At 35.8% G+C, this 21660-nt stretch overlaps 1 long non-coding RNA gene across 1 annotated transcript; it reads right to left on the bottom strand.

The window, feature by feature from the left end:
• Positions 1 to 290: 290 nt before the first annotated feature.
• Positions 291 to 14696, bottom strand: LOC106445636. Its single transcript, XR_007326667.1, has 9 exons — positions 14036 to 14696; positions 13796 to 13917; positions 13344 to 13415; positions 13048 to 13252; positions 12885 to 12973; positions 12601 to 12806; positions 5368 to 5494; positions 3399 to 3474; positions 291 to 2586 (listed from the first exon to the last, which is right to left on the bottom strand). It is a non-coding gene; the product is annotated as an uncharacterized LOC106445636 (long non-coding RNA).
• Positions 14697 to 21660: the final 6964 nt, after the last annotated feature.

The raw sequence follows: 21660 nt of genomic DNA, 5'->3' as shown, positions 1-21660 counted from the left end.
AATAATTAATTAAATTAGATTTTCTACTTATATAATTTTGTAATTTATAGCAGTTTTAGTAATTTATAGTCGTTTTCAAAAATTCAAAATATAACATATACAGAAAAATCTAATTTCTTATATTGTAAATGTGATTTTTTTCATTTATTTTAATAATTTAAAATTAAGCAAATATGATAGAAGATACACTTTTTTTATCAAATCTTTATTATTTAAAATCATTAATTGTCATATATGTACTTTAGCCACATTAGGCAAATCTATAATTTTTTAAAGAAAATAATAAAGAATATTAATAATGAATTTATGGTGAATTTAATAAAAAGCTTATTATATAATTAGATGGAACAACATATATTTCTAATGATTCTAAGAATGATCTTATTGATAACACGTAACTACGAAAAGAAGTTGTAATATATAAGGGACTAGATCAAGAGTTACTTAATTTGTGAAGTTACTAGTGCCACATAAATGAATTAGTCATATTTTTGAGTTATTTACTCCAGCTTGGTGTTTAATTCAATCTTTAGCATCATTATTTAGTTGACTGTACATTTGTGATAATTATTTTGATAATTAAGCTCATGGTCCAGTGATTTTCTCAAAGCGAAGGTTTTTTCAATATCTCCATTTAAGCATGAGATATGAGAGGTAGTGTGGAAACCACACGTGAAAGCGGTGGACGGTTTGGACAGAACCAGTTAATGTCTTTCTCAACTTTTTGTTTCTTAGACGTCGTGAGAAGTCGTACGTTAATTTCTTTTTTTTTTAACAGTCGTACGTTAACTTATGTCGTGGAATTATAAAAGCTAGAAGAGCCGAGCCACTAGCTATTTTTTAGAGTGATCGTGACACCCGGTTCCAGAGGGTTCCGGGTTTAGCTAAATCTGGTACGGGCAAACCGTCTTTAGCAAAAACCGCCAACTTTAACTCAAACCAACTTTTTCTAGGCTGGAATCTGCTTGACAAAAATCAAAGGGAAAGAGAAAAAAAAAAGGAATGAACAACTTTTCAAACAGGCCGTTCAGTGAAGACCAAACCAAAACCTAAACTCGACTGAATACTAACCCATCATCGTAAATTTAGGCCTAGACAAACCACAAACACGACATCTCTAAGAAACAAGCAATGACTCAAAATACAAGAGCCCAGCTCTGTACGCTCGAAGCCCCGGCCAGTCACAATGTGCAGGAACTCACTTCTGCCCCGTTAAGCTTAGTTATATAGGTTAAGTGCCTATAGTCACCGCCCGTAGACGCTTGTCGATCGCTGGGATACGACGTGGATCGACTCAGCCACCGTATCCCCACCAAAACTCTAACGTGCATGAACTCACCTCTGCCCCGCTAAGCCATAGGCCAGACTCCAACATGTAGGAACTCACCTCTGCCCCGCTGAGTCAGACTCCAACAATTATTAGTCTTCCGCAATTTTCAAACAATACATGTCTAGTCCTATTCATTATTAAGCATAGGGTTACTATGTTCAATCAAACAATAACGTAAGTACCTATGCTCGCAATAGCGACCAATAAGAAAAACACTCGCACATACGTGTACATCGATAGCATATATAAGAAAACAGACACCTGGTTGAGTCATTATAGCTCAACTCGAAACATGCAAGACCAGAATAACGCAAGCTAACCTAGTAAACAGTAAATGTGGAAGCGTTGGGTGATAAGTGCAAGGTTGTTGCTACAATCTGTGCTATAGATACTGATTATGCATGGTATTATTTTGGATGTGATTTGTGTCAAACCAGGATTTATAAAGTCCCCGTTGAAGATATAAATCTTTCTGGCGTAAACAAGCCTTTGTTTGGTGTGAAAACTGCAAAGAGAATGTGATGAATGTTAAACCAAGGTAAAATTTTGTCTTCTTTAAGTTATCTAACGAACAATCATTAAGATTTCTTGATCTTATTTTGTTATTGTGATTTTAATATTAGATATAAGCTCCATCTGATGGCTAAGGATGATACAGCTAAAGCAAAATTTGTGCTTCTTGATTGGGTTGCATGGCCAGTTATCGAAGTAAAAGCTGAAAAAATTCTCAATGGTTCTTTGGATGAGGTATTTTACTGCCATAAATGCACTTAATATGTTATTGAATTTGTCAACCTTTACCAAAAGATTTGTTATAGTTTGATTTAGGTTGAAGATCCTGAGATGTTGCTTGACTGTATTAATGAAATTGTGGGGAAGACTTATAATTTTGGGGTTACCATCGAAAAAGGATCTGAGACTTTTAAGGTACTTATAGCCTGGTCAGTTTACAACACACTCATGGTTGATTCCCAATCGGAATCTATGTCTGGAAAGGGAATAACAGCAAACTCAGCATCAGAGGTATTTCTCGATTTTATTGATCTGTTTTGTATGCAGTAGATAGTATTGATGTTCATATTGTCATACTTTTGATTGTATTTATTTCAAGTTATACACCTAATATATGTATACACTCTAGGTGTCTCTATTGACTTACAGTGATGTAAGCTCTAGCAAGATGGCAACTCCTTCTAAGCGATCAGTGGACGAAATTGTTGATATTCCATATAACACCTCGACTTCAAAGATGCGCCCTGTCAAAAGTATCAAGATTGAGAAGATGAGCAGTGATGAGCAAGGCTTAAGGAAGAACTGAACTCAGCGCTATGTAGTTCAACCACTTTATTATTGGTGTTTTTTAGAATTTTTAATAAGTGTTTACATACACACATTGTCGTTATGCTTTATTTTTTAGGAGAGATGTTTTCAAATCATTATTGTTTTTTTCATATTGGTTTATAATAAATAATTGGTTTTATAAATGTTAAGCATTATGATTAGAATAACATAATTCAATAACAACGTATGAAATTTTTTTATCTTGAATTAGTGACATACCGAAATATATCTATTGAACAGTTTTGAAAGAGATAGCAAAAAAAAAAGCATAAAGATCATTATACTTTAATTTAGATATATAAATAACTAATGCTACTGTTTCAATACAAGTAATATAAGAACAAAATAGTTATTTATATTTATAAATTATTAATTGTTAACATATATTATATATGTAGCCAGTTTTCCTATTACCGTATGGAATGCAGATTCAGTTTTTACTTATTAGAAACTGTACCTCGTAAAAAATTATAATCCTTATCAGAAATTATACTTCGTTACATTTAAAAAGGGCGAAATAAGGGTTTCGCAATAGACGACAATTGAGTCATGTCAATTTAATCCATGATTCTTCCTAAGGAAAACGGCACAGGGATTGTCTCCCATGGTCAACCATCTCAGAAAAGGAAACATAGAACAGTTAATGATGAGAACGGCAATTCTCAGGCTCGGAGTCAAAAAGCAAATAACAGAATAGTAGTGGTGTTGGAAGATGTCACAAACATACCTCACGTGAAGAGTATGAGTATTCTCCTATTGTCTTTTTTTTTATTACACAGCTCGCATTCTTCATCTATATGTACCTGCAAATCTAACGATGATTAGGTGAACATGTTTGAAAATCTAATTTCATACTTTTACTTATTGCAGACAACGAACTCGGACTTCATATACCTTCTACGAAGAGAAACAGACTACATAGAGATGAGGGTTGTGAGTAAACAAGCAAATTACATATGCAGCATTTTATGTTTATGGTTCTTACAAAACATATAACATTGGGTGATTATTTTACAGTAATAGGCCTCAGGATGCTTAGGCAAAATGGAAGGAACCAAAAAAGCAATTACAGTCAAGGAACAATTGATTCAAACCAGCATAACAAATCATCCTCATTCAGCAACATTCGCTTCAAATGAGTTGAATACTTTATCAGGTATTTTGTCACATACAGAGGTCCTGACACCATTAAAGCAACCTTTAGACAAGCTAAGGAAAGCGCCGGATATGCAGGATAACGATCCAACTCCTAACTCAATTTTAAAAAAACTACCAAGCAATCAGTCTATACCTTTGAAATCCATTTTTGGGAGGATATTTAAGGATATTGATATACCATGGATTTGACTCATTTTCATCCATGGTATATAAGTGTTTTACTATCTATATATTATATATTCTATCCTATTAGGTATGTTTTCAAGTTTAGGAATATCTTGGAGTAAAGTGATGATTATGGAGCATTTAGGAGCTTAAAAGAAATTTCATCCGAGATGACCATTAGAGGTCGATACGAAGAAGAAGCAATCGTTCGATGCACATCCAGTGCCATCGATCGATACAGAAGAGAAGCCTCGACGATTGAAGATTATGATCGATCGATGTACATCCTGTACCATCGATCGATGTCGAGACGCGAGATGCGCGACTTGGTTCCAGCCGACTTTAAACCCAAGGCTTCACCAAATTACAAGATTACCCCTGGCGAGTTTTTAACCTAATAGTTATATACTTGCCTAAGTGTGAGGAGGCAAGAGAGCTTTTAGCCACCATTATATTCTTATTTTCAGTACAGAGTTTTAGGAGAAAAAATCATAGAGAGATTTGTGATTGGAACTCCATTGATTCATCTATTCTATTCTATGCAGTTTTTATCTATATTTTTTGTCATGAATTGCTTAGCTATGTCTGAGTAGTTCACTTGTTAGATTCAGGGTTCAAATAGGTTAGAGAGATTAGCCCCAACTATAGATTTGCTAAGTTGTGATATTCATTGATTGATTATTCATTAATGCTTGTTTTAGCCTTGCTAACTAGAACATGAACCTAGGAATTAGCATGAGTCAAGCATCATTGATCATCCTGTCCTGAATCTAATCTGTCATGCTAGGACTGCTAGAGAGATGCTAACCGCTGATCTAGGAGACTAGTGAGCATTATCAACCTTCGCCTAGGGCTTAACTAGAAGCATCAATCGATATTGTCTTCTGACAATCGATCGATATTTGCGAAAGGTGTATCGATCGATATCCATATAGGATCATCGATCGACACTTTCTTGTGATCAAAAGACGACAGTTGAGATCCAAGATCTAGTTAGTTAACCAGTGAAACATTGCCATCGCTGATCACTGTGATTAAGGAGTTGAGCTCTAATATATCATGCATGCAACTGTTAGGCATCTATAGGATTATAATCTCTAGCACCTGAATAGAAAACATGCATCTAATATCTTCCAATAAGTTACACCCCCAATCATCTTGTTAGTCGAGCAATAGACTAGCTCAATTAGGATTGCTATTTACTTTTAAACCCATAAAACAACAAACACCTAGAATTAATAACTTGACTAGATTTAATAGGTTCCCTAGCTCCTTGTGGATTTGATCCCTAAGTACTACAACTGAACCTCTTATTTGAGAGAGTAATTCACTCCTTAGGGTAATTTGAGTGGTATCAGATATCTCTAACATACCTCAGAGTTGTGACAGACCTCAGAGTGGTGGATATGGCTCACAAGCGGTTCAAATGCCACATATATCTTCTCCCAGATTTGGAAAGCTTTCACAAACTCCATATGTAGCTGCGACAAGTATGGGTTACTGCAAAAGTAAGAGAAATATAATTTTTTATTAATTTATCCATTTGTCTCATTTGATACCTGATGTATCCTTATATTTCTTTCTAATGTATCTAAGTTGAACACAGGTAAACGTCTAAAAAACTTACAGTGTCCAACTCCAACAAGAAACAAATTCGCTAGGTGTAAGTTTATATTTTTTTCTTATAAGTTTGCATTATATAACTTTTACATATACATATTATTATTAATTTGTGTTGTTTTAGCCAATGACTTTGGAATACTTTCTACTCGGGGACATATATCATCAAATCGCAGCCAACAAATAACCATTGATGCAAGGAAAAGCAGTACACAATGGCAGAACATTAAAAAAAGTACACAAAGATCAAAGTTTGATCATGCCGTTATTGAACCTAAAAGGTTATTTCGAACTGATGATGAAGGTATATTGTTTTTTGTAGTACGGGTAATAAATTAATACAGATCAACTTTTCTTAATTTATTATTTGGTAAATTAATAAATAAATAATGCAGACGTAGTAGAAGCCCAACATAATCAGGAATACGATCTAAGCAGTGAAGAAAGTGATGTATATTCTGATTTTTCATCTCGTGATGCCTATATTTTTAAGGACGTAGAGAAGTTTGACTTCCAGGCCATTATTGCCCGAAAAAAAAATGCATGATGCCAAGAAAGCAGAGAGTAAACTAAAAACTATTTCAAAATCAGGGCTGAAAATGATTGGTAAGTTTTTAGTTTTAGAAGGTTTGTTATGAATATATTTTTTACAAGCTCGATGACAACAATTACTATTGTATTTTTCTGATTTTTACAGCATATGTTGATGAGGGTAATTCCACTATCAAATGTGAGTATTATAAGGCTAAAATGTGGTATGGTGAACGTTTAGACCGAAAGACAAGATCAAAGAAGAAACCTATTTTCTCACTATGTTGTGGACAAGGACAAGTCAAGCTGCCTACGTTGAGAGAGAGTCCATTAGCTATAAAACAATTGCTTTATGGGAAAGATGAGAAAAGTCGATACTACCAGAAAAACTTAAGAGCATTGAATATGCTATTTTCATTTACTTCTCTCAGTGGAAAAGTTGATCGCTCTATTCCTAATGGTGTTGGTCCAAAACTTTTACACTGCATGGGGAGAACTACCATCTAATGGGCAGTATGAAACCAGATATTGGTGATTCGGCTAAGTTTTTGCAGCTATACATTGTTGACATTGACACTGAGGTTGATGATAGAGACTCGGTTATGAGGTACTGACGATAATTTCTAATTACAGCTATAACTTATATTACCCTGATGTGTTCGATAATAAATTTTAATTAAATTTCTTTTCAGCAAGTACAACACAGAAGCAGATAAAGCAAAGAAGCAGGCTTTGAGAAAACAGATTATTGAGGATATTATAAAAGTTCTCGACGATGTTAATCCTTATGGGAAGCAGTTTCGGTCGGCAGGCACGTGAGAGATTGAGCATGGAACCTAATGAAAAGTTTCATATGAGGATAGTGAGTAATCATGAAAAAGATAGACGAACGTATGATACGCCTACTGTGTCCGAAGTGGCCGCTTTAAGTTCTGGAGACTTCAAATTGGAGATGGACAGGCGTGACATTGTTTTACAAGAGAAACAGACTGGCTGGTTGAAAAGGATTAGTGAGATACATCCTTCTTATCTTGCACTTCAGTATCCTCTTATTTTTGCCTATGGAGAAGATGGATTCAGACTTGGAATTAAAAAAGAGATTCTCCTGCTACTGATAAACTAAAGAGAAAGGATATAAGTATGAGGCAATGGTTTGCTTTTCGTCTATTTGAGAGGGATGGCGAGTGTCAAACTCTTCTTCACTCAAGGAGATTATTTCAGCAGTTCTTGGTTGATGCATTTACAACTATTGAGACAAACCGGCTCTGTTTTCAGAAATGTTTGAGGTCTGACAGCTATGACTCGATTAAACAGGCTGGGAATGAAGGGAAAGTTGATATGAATGATCAAGGTGCTCGATTTGTTTTGCCTGCTTCTTTCACTGGTTCACCAATATACATGAAGAATAACTATCTAGACGCAATGGCCATTTGCAGACATTTTGGTTTCCCTGATCTGTTCATCACCTTTACGTGCAACCCTAAGTGACCAGAAATTACAAGGTATCTGTCTTAGCGGAATTTGAATACAGAGGATGGCCAGAAAGGATCTCTCGAGTTTTCAAGATGAAGTTGGATTCACTTATGACAGATTTAACTGATAATGAGATATTGGGAAAAACAGTGGCATGCAAGTTTATCTTTTTATTGATCAGTAAGACTAAATTCGATATTTGATTGTGTTTAATTTAATTGTTTTTTTTTTCAAATGCAGCAATGTATACTGTTGAGTTCCAGAAACGTGGCTTGCCGCATGCTCACATATTGTTATTCATGCACCCCAATTCCAAGTTGTCCACGACTGACCATATTGACCAGACCATTTCAGCAGAAATTCCAGACAAATCTGAGGACCCAGAACTTTATGAAGTGGTTAAATACATGATGATACTAGGCCCTTGTGGAGTTGTCAGTATGAAATCACCATGTATGGAAAATGGGAAATGTTCAAACTATTTCCAAAGGAGTTTTCAACCATGGCTACTGTTAATAAAGAGGGCTTCCCAGTTTATAGGAGAAGGGATAATAATCATTTTGTTGAGAAGAAGGGTTTCAAGTGCGACAACAGATATGTTATACCATATAATAGAACTTTGTCTCTTATGTATAGAGCTCATATTAATGTGGAGTGGTGTAATCAATCTGATTCTATCAAATACATGTTCGAGTATATCAACAAGGGACAGGATCGAATTACTGTTACGGTTGAGGCGCCTAAAGAAGGAGGATCTTTGGAGAACACTGATGTGAAACAGAAAGCAAACCCAGAAAAGAAAAATGAAACTAAAGATTTTTTTGATGGCAGGTATTTATATATATATATTAATCAGGTGTTGTGTTAATTTACTATAAGCGATTTTTCCATAAAGTCTTACACTATTTTTATTTGTATGGAAAATTTGGTTTTTTTTACAGATACGTTTCTGCATGTTAATCTTCATGGAGAACTCTAAAGTTTCCTATTCATTACAGATCAATGCCAGTTGAGAAAATACAGTTTCATTTACTAGGAAAGCAGATAATTATCTTCAAGGACGACGACACATATGAGGAAGTAACAAGCCGGATGCTGATTCATAATACTTATCTCCTTGCCTGGTTTGAGCTGAATAAGGTTAGCGCTGTTGCTAGAAAACTAACTTTAGCTGAAATTCCAACGAGGTTTATATGGAACAAAAAAGAGAGAAAACTGCAAGAAAGAAAAAGAGGTTTCAGCATTGGAAGAATTAGTTATGCCCCAAAGAAGTATGAGGAAGCATATCATCCACCTGTGTTGCTGAATATTGTTCGTGGACCAACATGCATTGAAGACATAAAGACGTATAAACGTGTGCTATACCCTTCGTACAAGGAAAAATGTTTTGCTCGTGGTCTATTAGAAGATGATCAAGAATACATTGATGATATTATCAGGTCGAGCTATACGGAAACTGCATCCTTTCTACGACATGCCTTTGCTGTCATGCTCATGTCCATGACCTTAACAATGCCAGAAAAGGTTTGGGAAAATACATGGGAGTTCATTTCAGAAGATATACAATATAGGCAGAGGAAACATTTTAGAAGGCCAGGTTAATTATTTGTCCTCTTCTTGATCACTTTACCCGCTAATTTACATGCTTTCGTTACATAACAGAAATCTAAAGTTTAACCGACATCATTTATTTGTTCAGGATTATGTCTAAGAGATGCTGAGAAAAAAAGAAGGAGCCCTATTGGAGATCGAGAAAATATTGAAAAGTAATGAAACTTCACTGTCAAATTGGGAAAAAATGCTAAAGCCCTTCTGTGATGTTGCTGATAATCAAAATGTTTTGATTGGTAAGTTATTAGTTTTAGAAGGTTTGTTATGAATATATTTTTTTCAAGCTCGGTGACAACAATTGCTATTGTGTTTCTCTGATTTTTACAGCATATGTTGATGGGGGTAATCCCACTTTCAAATGTGAGTATTGTAAGGCTAAAATGTGGTATGGTGAACGTTTAGACCGAAAGACAAGATCAAAGAAGAAACCTATTTTCTCACTATTTTGTGGACAAGGACAAGTCAAGCTGCCTACGTTGAGAGAGAGTCCATTAGCTATAAAACAATTGCTTTATGGGAAAGATGAGAAAAGTTGATACTACCAGAAAAAATTAAGAGCATTGAATATGCTATTTTCATTTACTTCTCTCGGTGGAAAAGTTGATCACCCTATTCCTAATGGTGTTGGTCCAAAAAATTTTACACTGCATGGGGAGAACTACCATCTAATGGGCAGTATGAAACCAGATATTGGTGATTCGGCTAAGTTTTTGCAGCTATACATTGTTGACATTGACACTGAGGTTGATGATAGAGACTCGGTTATGAGGTACTGACGATAATTTCTAATTACAGCTATAACTTATATTACCCTGATGTGTTCGATAATAAATTTTAATTAAATTTCTTTTCAGCAAGTACAATACAGAAGCAGATAAAGCAAAGAAGCAGGCTTTGAGAAAACAGATTATTGAGGATATTATAAAAGTTCTCGACGATGTTAATCCTTATGGGAAGCAGTTTCGGCAGGCACGTGAGAGATTGAGCATGGAACCTAATGAAAAGTTTCATACGAGGATAGTGAGTAATCATGAAAAAGATGGACGAACGTATGATACGCCTACTGTGTCCGAAGTGGCTGCTTTAATTCCTGGAGACTTCAATTCTGAGATGGACAGGCGTGACATTGTTTTACAAGAGAAACAGACTGGCTGGTTGAAAAGGATTAGTGAGATACATCCTTCTTATCTTGCACTTCAGTATCCTCTTATTTTTGCCTATGGAGAAGATGGATTCAGACTTGGAATTAAAAAAAGAGATTCTCCTGCTACAGATAAACTAAAGAGAAAGGATATAAGTATGAGGCAATGGTTTGCTTTTCGTCTATTTGAATACAGAGGATAGGCCAGAAACCATCTCTCGAGTTTTCAAGATGAAGTTGCATTCACTTATAACAGATTTAACTGATAATGAGATATTGGGAAAAACAGTGGCATGCAAGTTTATTTTTTTATTGATCAGTAAGACTAAGATCGATATTTGATTGTGTTTAATTTAATTGTTTTTTTTTCAAATGCAGCAATGTATACTGTTGAGTTCCAGAAACGTGGCTTGCCGCATGCTCACATATTGTTATTCATGCACCCCACTTCCAAGTTGTCCACGACTGACCATATTGACCAGACCATTTCAGCAGAAATTCCAGACAAATCTGAGGACCCAGAACTTTATGAAGTGGTTAAAGACATGATGATTCATGGCCCTTGTGGAGTTGTCAATATGAAATCACCATGTATGGAAAATGGGAAATGTTCAAACTATTTCCAAAGGAGAAGGGATAATAATCATTTTGTTGAGAAGGGTTTCAAGTGCGACAACAGATATGATATACCATATAATAGAACTTTGTCTCTTATGTACAGAGCTCTTATTAATGTAGAGTGGTGTAATCAATCTGGTTCTATCAAATACCTGTTCAAGTATATCAAAAAGGGACATGATCGAATTACTGTTACGGTTGAGGCGCCTAAAGAAGGAGGATCTTTGGAGAACACTGATGTGAACCAGAAAGCAAACCCAGAAAAGAAAAATGAAATTAAAGATTTTTTTGATGGCAGATATTTATTTATATATATATATATATATATATTAATCAGGTGTTGTTTTAATTTACTATATGCGATTTTTCCATAAAGTCTTACACTATTTTTATTTGTATAGAAAATTTGGTGTTTTTTCAGATACGTCTCTGCATGTGAATCTTCATGGAGAATTCTAAAGTTTCCTATTCATTACAGATCAGTGCCAGTTGAGAAAATACAGTTTCATTTACCAAGGAAGTAGATAATTATCTTCAAGGACGACGACATATATGAGGAAGTAACAAGCCGGATGCTGATTCAGAATACTTATCTCCTTGCCTGGTTTGAGCTGAATAAGGTTAGCGCAGTTGCTAAAAAGCTAACTTTAGCTGAAATTCCAACAAGGTTTATATGGAACAAAAAAGAGAGAAAACTGCAAGAAAGAAAAAGAGGTTTCAGCATTGGAAGAATTAATTATGCCCCAAAGAAGTATGAGGAAGCATATCATCTACCTGTGTTGCTGAATATTGTTCGTGGACCAACATGCTTTGAAGACATAAAGACCTATAAACGTGTGCTATACCCTTCGTACAAGGAAACATGTTTTTCTCGTGGTCTATTAGAAGATGATCAAGAATACATTGATGATATTATCAGGTCGAGCTATACGGGAACTGCATCCTTTCTACGACATGACTTTGCTGTCATGCTCATGTCCATGACTTTATCAATGCCAGAAAAGGTTTGGGAAAATACATGGGAGTTCCTTTCAGAAGATATACAATATAGGCAGAGGAAACATTTTAAAAGGCCAGGTTAATTATTTTTCCTCGTCTTGATCACTTTACCCGCTAATTTACATGCTTTCGTTACATAACAGAAATCTAAAGTTTAACCGACATCATTTATTTGTTGAGGATTATGTCTAAGCGATGCTGAGAAAAAAGGAGCCCTATTGGAGATCGAGAAAATATTGAAAAGTAATGAAACTTCACTGTCAAATTGGGAAAAAATGCCAAAGCCCTTCTAGATTTTTCAAAATCTCTGAGTATGATTTTCTATTTCACACTAAGTTTGTTTTTATTTCACGGACATGTGTTTTATTCCACACCATATGCGTGTGTGATTACGCTCAAACAGTTGGAGCTTTAGTAAAAGTTCCTTATGGATTCAAAATATTTATATCGCATTCTATATTTCATTATAAAAGCAGATGTTATATAATAATCAGTGAAAACTAATCGTCAATTAGCAAGATGTCCCAATTTCCATATCTATCCAGAATCAGTTCAATTCCTAACGAACTATACATTACTCTATACAAAAACTATTTGAGAAGTAATATGTTACCTGATATACATTGCTCTGCACAAAAACATGTCGACTGTGAAGACAATCACTGCCGAGCAGTTTATGAGGCACTTCATTGTGTTGAACTCCTTTTCTGTTCCTTCGTTAGGGAAATGGCCGCGAGGGTATAACTCACTAAGAAGTTGGTCTTTTAGCTGGAACGCGTTCAGTAACGAGTCTTATGCATACTTTGATCACATCATAAACTACAGTGGCATATATACATGTGTGAGAGTTTTCTCTGTTCAATATGAATGGGAAGCCTAGGAGAAGTTTAAGCAAACCTTCATCGAGTTAACAGCTTAGTTCTTGGAAGACAATTGGAGGTTGTTCAGAACTGGTAAGCCATGTTCAGCTTTGGCATTTAGCCTCTCTGTATGGTGAAAAGGTTTAAAACCAAAAGTGTTTATAAAACAAGAATGAAACTTCAAAGAAGAGGGAGCTTACATGTAATCTCTGCCTTCAGGGAAAATATCAAGCCACAAAGCATCTCTTGGATCCTTTAAACTCGAAACTATCTGCCTCAAGTTCGCGTCATCAACTTCCCATCTCCGCTCAACGGGGATAAACTCAAAGAGGTGAAACTCCCAACCAAACAGAGGTTACTTCATCAAGCTGCTCTTAAGCACATACTTCATGTTCCCAATATGGCCTTTGCACAGTGCAAGATCCCAGAATCAGTTCCATTACTAACGAACTATTCATTACTCTGTACAAAAACTATTTGAGTAGTAATATATTACCTGATATACGCTAAAAACGGTCTCATTGCATCTGAATCTCCTTATATGATTTTCCTTGCGTGTATATAAAATCTGTAAAATAAAAAAACAAAAGTGGTGACTTTTGTTGTTGCAATAGTTTATTATTACTGACAGGAAACAGAAGGAAACAATTAAATTGTATAGTACGATGGTATAAAGAAGAACACCTATCTCCTAATGATTCTTTGTATTTAACAGCGTAATATGAGATCTTTGAGTATTATTATTTCTCAATATTTAAAGAATATAAAAAAAAATTACAGTAATAATAACCTGATACAAATTATATTTAAAATTACAAAGAATAAAACTTTATAGTATAAAAATCTTATTTTTCTTTTTTTTTTAATATTTAGAAAGTTTTAATTGTAAAAAAGACTTTCGTATGTACAAATGGAGCTACAATTTTAACACATGCATTTAAAATATACCTTTCAAGTTTCGGTGTCCATCAGAATTTTTACGGCTTAAACTTTGAATCCGTTTTTACTCTCTTTGAAGTCATCACAACACGTTCTATCTCATTGAAAGAAAGAAAGTCATTGGTTACAATCTGCCAAACAGATGGAAAAAGAAAAAAAATTAGATCTGTCTTAGTTTTGATCTTCATAAGCGTTTAAATTTAACGATATAGATATCACAGAGAATTAAGAGAAACATATCTAACTTACAGGTGATTTACCGATGAGCATCAAACTAAGGTCGGCTGTCTGTAGATCGCCTTATTCTTCAATTTTGAGAAACCGACAGTAGAGAGAGGATAAAGTTGATGTTTTGTCCACATATTAATCTTAGATAATATAAACATGTTAAGGTTAATATAATGGGCTGCATTTGTTATTTAGAATTCATATATTACAGACCCAACATAATATGTTCGGTAACCATATAATAAAAATATATAAATAGATTTATTGCAAACTGTTTAAATATTACATTATTTAGTCAAATATTAATAATCTGATAAGGTAATATATCATTTATCTTAAAACACGTTATTTTCTATATGATATAATTTTAAATTTAATTTCTATTAATGAATATATATTTTGTAGATAGTTTATAAAAATCATCACAATAATTATAGCCAGCAAAAGCTTCTGTAATTATTGTTATCATAAATTTTATTAAAAAATAACTAATTTATGGGCTGAATATTATTTTAACAAAAAAATAATAAAATAAACATGTATGTTGTTAGGTTTTTGTTTAGAATCATAACTATGCGATGTGTACAATAATATTTATGACTAAGATAAATATTGTCATTGCATATAAATAATACTCTATCTTGATGTTATAGTTCACAGATAATAAATTTATACTTTAAAATTAGCGAGTTTGTTTGTCATTAACGCAATAACATTTATTTTTTCTTTGTAGCTTGAAATAATATTACGCATACAATATAAAAACGAAGTATACATGATTTGATAGCTTTGAATTTTACGTGAAACAAATTCTGGAAGCGCGGTTCCTAATCTAGTAACTAGTTTATTATACATAGTGAACATAGAATTGAATGCCAAGCAGTAGGTGACGTAGCCGTTCAGTTTGAGCGAGAACAAGTTCATTGTCAACAATCTGGAGATCTTGAAATCTGTTTATTGCAATTTTGGCACACTAATCAATTCACTGATAGTATTCTTTTTTTTTTTTTGTAGTTGTTCGGTTAAATTACATATAACTCTCGGGTTAATATGTATTATTAGATTTACCTCCGTGTTTAGTTTCTTTATAGGGTTTGAAGAATGCAACCAGGAACTGTGGAACCCTGAAGTATCCTAAGTTAAAGAGATACGGTCAAGCTATATCATATACTTATTAAGTATAAAGGAACTTCTACTTTCTCATCTACAGCTTCCTCTTGTATCTGGATTTCTTCTCCAGCTTCCTGACCTTCATTCTGAACTTCTCTTACTAATTCATCTCCACTTTGGACAGGAGAATCTGAGCCTTGATCTTCTAGACCTCCAGTTTCTTCTGAGCCTTGATCTTTTAACCCTTCAGCTTCAGATTCACTTCCCCCCTCATGTTCAAAGTGGGATGGTTCTTCAGCGGCCACTTGAGTAGGCTCTTCACGCCTGCTCTGATCCTGGGACACGCCAATACCGAGTTCTTCTAGTATGTGTCTCAAACTAGCAGCTCTATCTGATGGTTGAGAAAGTTCTTCAAGCTCCTCCCAATTCTTCTCTTCATAATATCCTTTATCTTCCATGAACTTCACATCCCTAGACACCAAGACTCTTCTAGCAGTGGGATCAAAGCACTTGTATCCCTTTTGAGATGCGGAATATCTAATAAGCATAGCCTTGGTGCTCTTTGCTTCAAGTTTGTTTCACATCTCTCCTGGCACAAGTACATAGCACACACACCCAAATGTCCTCAAGTGATCCAGAACTGGTCGACTCTTGTTGAGTACCTCAAATGGAGACTGATCCTCTAGGATTCTGGTTGCTATCATGTTGATCAGATAGTAAGCAGTCATCACAGCATCACTCCAAAATCTCTTAGGGACACTCTCGTGGAACATCATTGAACGGGCCACTTCCATGAGGTGTCTGTTCTTCCTTTCAGCAACTCCATTCTGTTGTGCAGTGTAAGGACAGCTAGTCTGATGTAGAATCTCATGTTGAGCTAGGTGATCTTTGAATGTGTGGCCTATGTATTCTCCACCATTATCTGACCTGAAAATTTTAATCTTGGCATGATAATGGTTAGTAACATAGCTTTGAAAATTTTTAAATGCATCAAGAACCCTATCTTTTGTTTTAATGAGTGTTAACCAGGTGTATTTGGATTTTTCATCAACGAATGTGACATAATACTTATAATCAATCATCCCTAGATAAACATGGTGCAGTCCAAACATCAGAGTGAATCAAATCAAAGCAATTCTCATAAATAGTGGATAATCTTTGAAACACAGTCCTACAATGTTTGCCCAAAATACATGTCTCACAATCATTATTTTTAAACATGACACCTGGTAACATAATGCTTAAAGCCCTAACATGTGGATGTCCAAGTCTAGCATGCCACAATGCATCTTTACTTAAGGAAGAAACATAACTAAATGAGAAGCAAGAACTAGAGATGTGACTAAGATCTTCAAGCATATAAAGGTCTCCTTTGGTTGCTCCTTGCCCAATCAACTTACTGCTCTTAATATCCTGAAACTTAACATCATCAGGACTAAAAAATAACATTGCATTGAAGATCAGTGGTGCATCTTTTGACAGATAAAAGATTAGAAGTAAACTCAGGCATGGAAAATGCTTTAGAGTCCTTATCAAACAGTTTCAGTTTACCAATTCCTCTAATAGGAATTTTATCTCCATTAGCAATCATAACATGTCCATGAGCCGGTTCTATGTCTTTAATCAGGTTATTATCACTAATCATATGATGAGATGCACCAGAATCAATGATCAAAGGTTTATGCATGTTTCTAGTAATCTCAGTCCTTGATGGTTCATTTTGTTTTATCAGGTTTCCTAGTAATCCTAACATCTTACTAGTTATACTCGGCTCACTAGTAGTAGTGTAAGCGCTTTTAAACATGTCTAGTAACTTATCAGTATTAATAGGATTACTATCAGTAGTGTAAGAGGTTTTAAAAATGTCTAGTAACTTATCAGTAGTACTAGGCAATGTATGAGCAGCATATGAGTATCCAAGGGTGTTTCCGAGAGTGTTACTAGACTCCTTAAGAGCTTTGAAGAAGGCTTCAAGGTCAGCTCTCTTGAATACCTCATGATCCATACCCTTTGCAATCAGTTGATGAGATGCCAAGGCTGTACCTTCACTTTCACCCACCTTAGCGCCTGAGCTAGCTCCGGATGAACCAGCACCATTTGCTTCAGCAAAAAGATGAGCCTTTGCTTCCCTATCCCTGTTGGACCCACGTGGCCTGAGGTGAGGATGTAGGATCCAACACTAACTCTTCTTGTGACCGGTCCTCTTGCAATGCTCACAGCTTCCTCATACTTTTCATACTTCCTTCCTGAGCTTCTGTATGCCGCCTTGTTTGCTTGCATTCCTTCAGCTTGATGAGCCATAGTGAGCTCACCCTTGCCTCCAAACAGGCCAAGAGATCCCTCCTCCTTCTGAACTTGCGTGCATACTTCCTCCATGGATGGTAGGTTAGGCGATCTCAAGATGTGTTTGATGACATCCTTGTAGCAAGGATCCAATGTCATCAACAACCCAAACACTTGATCTTGTTCTCTTCTTTCCATAAGAGCTGCTTGATCAGTGGTGTTAGGTCTTAGACTTTCAAGTTCAGACCATAATGATCCAAACTTTCCCATGTGTTTGGTGAGCTCTCCTCCATCTTGCCTCATGGAGTTAATGGCTCTCTTCAACTCAAACACACGACTGATGTTGGAGACGTTTCCAAACGTCTTTAAGAGGGTCTCCCACAAGTGTTTGGGAGTCTCACAGTAGCTGTAAGCTTCAAGAAGAGGGACATCAAGAGATCCTTGCAGCACGGAGAGCACCATCAAGTCTTCTTGCACCCACTTCTTTGCTTCAGCTTTGGTGAGAGTCTTTTCCTCTTCACCTTCTTCAGTTTCGTTGGCCACTGGCTTCGGACCATCATCAGTGATGTGGCTCCACAGCCCTAACCTTCCAATAGCAGTCTTCACCAATCGAAACCACAAGAGGTAGTTTGAACCACCTTTCAACGCAACCGGGACAGTAACTAGCTTGCTGTTTCCCTCCATCTTCTCTTGCTTGAACCAGAAATGATCAGAAAGCTTCAAACTTGCAACTCATCTGAAGAACACACAGTACCAAACTTCAAGAACACACGAACTCAAAGCACAGCACCACAGGACTCAACTTTATCACACAGCTTCACGGAACACTCAAGAACACAAAAACACAAGAGCTAGAGAAAGAAAGAAATGGAACGAGGTTTCTCAATACCAAAGCCAACCTGGCTCTGATATCATATGATTTTAGAGAGTAGAGTAGGTATTGAGAGATTAAAGGAAGATTAGAGAAGATTAATGGGAGATTTGTAGAGATATTAGGTAGTAATCATGTTTAAGAGTATTTAAGAATCATCATGAACAAGAGAGAGAGTCTAGAGAGATAATCCCAAACTTCTTAATTATTAATCTGATCAGAGTTTACAATATATATGAGGAGGCAACACTAGGAAGAGGGTTTCATAAAGAGGCACTATTACAAGAGATAAGGTTTGCTTTAATTCAAACCATCCAATGAGCTTTTTCCTTGTGCATAAAGCTCCTTTTGCTTTATCCAGCTCTTCTCCAGCCTGTCACACGTGCCTCCTCTTCCCTTGCAATGGTCTGATGCCTTAGCAAAGGGAATAGGACTTCTCTTCTTCATCCAAAGTTACCCGGGTAACTAGTATAACTAGTATACTAGGATAACTAGGGTAACTTTGGTTTAACCCTTGGAAGTTACTCGGGTAACTAGTATTACTACCCCATGTATGGCCTCTTCATCATACTCAACTCCTCATGTCTTTCTCTTCCCATATATTGATCTCATCTCAACAGTTAGTTCCTTGGTTCGATCACTCTGGTTGCAACTACCACATCGAACATACGTATTGCAAAGTATTCAGCTTCATCTAAACTTAAAGCTTATATTTCATGTACGTTATGAAACATTGTTTCCAGGTTCCTGCCTAACATCAGTACAACTTCGCATGGACGTGACGGTTTGACTTAGTGCGTTTGATGTACTATCACAGGAACTTCACCAGAAGCTTGAAAGCTTTGGTATCGATGGATGCTTATGTAACCATCATTTTCAGGTAGGCTATTTCTCAATGCCACATCTAAGTTAGATGATCTAACACTCACTTTTACTTTGACAAAGACACGGCTGCACGCAATAGTTTATATGGCGAGTAAGAATTTGAGACGCCACACTTTGTTTAAAAATCCATAGTTCGGTCTCTCTTATACACTACATATATCACACATTGTAGGTAAGGGTCAGTGATACAGCAACTTCGTTTAAGTAACCTGGTGTCCAGAAGATTGAATTTCTAACACTAGGATCTCAGCGCATATGTTCTAAACTTCCCACCACAGGTACATACCAAATTTCAAATTTTATACTTCGAATCTCTACTATACATATGAATCTTAGTACCACGCTTTCATTCGTTTGTAACTCAACTTTAAATTTGTATTCTTAAACATAGAACTTGGGAGAGGTTGGTATTAGCTTCTGCGCTCGATGACGTTGCTAATATTACTAGCCTCCTATAAGTTGGTGGAAGCTGTTCATGATTTGGTGAGATACTTTTCCTTTAAAAGTTAAATGGAGTTACTGTAGCTGGAATCATATGATGTAATCACACGTCATTATTTTTTCTAAAGTTATGACTGCTTATGTTGTCATTATATGGTTCTTTTAAATTAACAACTCTCTTACTCTTCATCCCTAAAGCGTAGAAGAATCTGGGCCTACCAAAGACACCCAAAATCAATACATGATGCGGTGGAGGAATTTGCAGTAATATGTAATTGCCACATGAGCACTCATTTTGAAGTATCAGACACTTTATTTTGGTAGCATGTATAAGTTTAAGATAATAAAATTATCTCCCAAAATTTGTTGCACAGGCTGGACATCTCATGGTTTGTTTCACACGGCACCACTTAGCTCCCCGAGTAATGGCTGTAAGTGTTATCTAAAAGGAGGCTATTGCGATACATGGTCCAGGGTCCAAGACAAACCCGATACTGATTTCCCACAGAGACATTGGTGGTAGAACCTACACTTTTCAGCTCAAGCTATCAGGTATAATTTCAAGTCAAAGCATCAGTGATTCCCGATCTCTCGCATCTCTGAATGACGTCAATGTCTTCCAAAGCCAACATTCGTGACAGATTTTTGACACACCATTTGCTTAATCGACCTCATGTTTCTCTATATGAGAGTTCAACTTAGTTACTTCCGTCTTAGTTACTTCCGTGTTAACATGATCATAATCTCTCTTTCCTCCAGCTAACAGGTAACGGTGGCTCTGGAGACAATATGTGTGGATCATAATCTCTCTTTTCTCCAAGAAATTTAATGGAGACAAAGACAGTGCAAGGGAACCACATGTAATCGAGAAAGCTGTCAGCGATCAACAATGTCTGGTGGAACTAACATGCATCTGTCGAGGATACTGTATGCGGCAGCATTGGGAACGACCCCATCGTCCCAACACTGGATCATGCACCCAAGAAGGCATGCATGTTTTCCATATAACTCCACTACAACTTTTGTTAAAATAATGGTATCTTTTCCAGTGTTTTCCTTTTCTTTTCCCTACATATTCCCTGATAGTTTGTACTCAGAATTTAATCATATTGAAATTTCAGGTCAATGGTTCTGGTCCACCATTCCTTAATGGTGGAGAAAGACGGGACATGGTTTGAGAAAGCTGAGGATGTTTGTTTGGAACTAGCGGTGTACTAACGAGTGTCGACGCATTCCCTTGAGCTCTTGCTCGCCTACTCCGAACAGATTACATAGATACCCATGTAGAATGTGAAATGTTGTGGGGGTATATGTAACACATGGTTTCCAAACATAATGGAGTTGAAACCTTGAACTTTTTAAGGCATATTCTCAAATTTGATATCAAACCACTTTGACATAGTGAAAATAATCAAACAATAAACTTTAAAATGGTAAAAGTTTTGTAAATTGATTATCACAAAATCGTAAGGAATAAAAAGAAACCAGTTGACTCAACTGAGAAATATCGGCTTATACCATAGACTGTCAATATTAGCAGTTTCTTTTCTTATAGGTAATATCTTATTGAGTCATTTAACAAGAAACTGTGTTCTCTATCACGTTTGAAGAAACATGAGGAAAAACAGAGGAACCTTACGCTTCTAAAGCTAATAGTAAAAAATGAAACATTATATATACACAGAGCCGTGCTCACCATTAGACAAAAAAGACAGGAGCCTCAGGCCCCCTCATTTTTTCACTAATATGTGGGGCACCATGACAGAATAGAATATAAGTTCATGGAGTAAAAAGAGAGTACTAACATATAGCTTAATTATCTAGACATTTTTGTTCTTTACATTTCCTTTAGTCTTATTTTAGTACATTATTTTTTTCACAAAAATATATGTATCTACAATTTTAATTGTTTATAAAATTTTGTGAAGAAACCATGTTTTTTTCCAAAATAGCCTTAGGCCTCCAAAAGTGTAGGCACGACACTGTATATACACTTACAAAAGACCTGGTAAATAGAAGTTCATGAGAAAAACTTGTGGAGAAAGACGGGACATGG

The sequence above is a fragment of the Brassica napus genome, chromosome C7 (genome assembly GCF_020379485.1).
Source record: "Brassica napus cultivar Da-Ae chromosome C7, Da-Ae, whole genome shotgun sequence".
NCBI lineage: Eukaryota > Viridiplantae > Streptophyta > Magnoliopsida > Brassicales > Brassicaceae > Brassica > Brassica napus.
The sequence above is the reverse complement of the archived record's forward strand: the minus strand, read 5'-3'. Positions and strand labels throughout refer to the sequence as shown.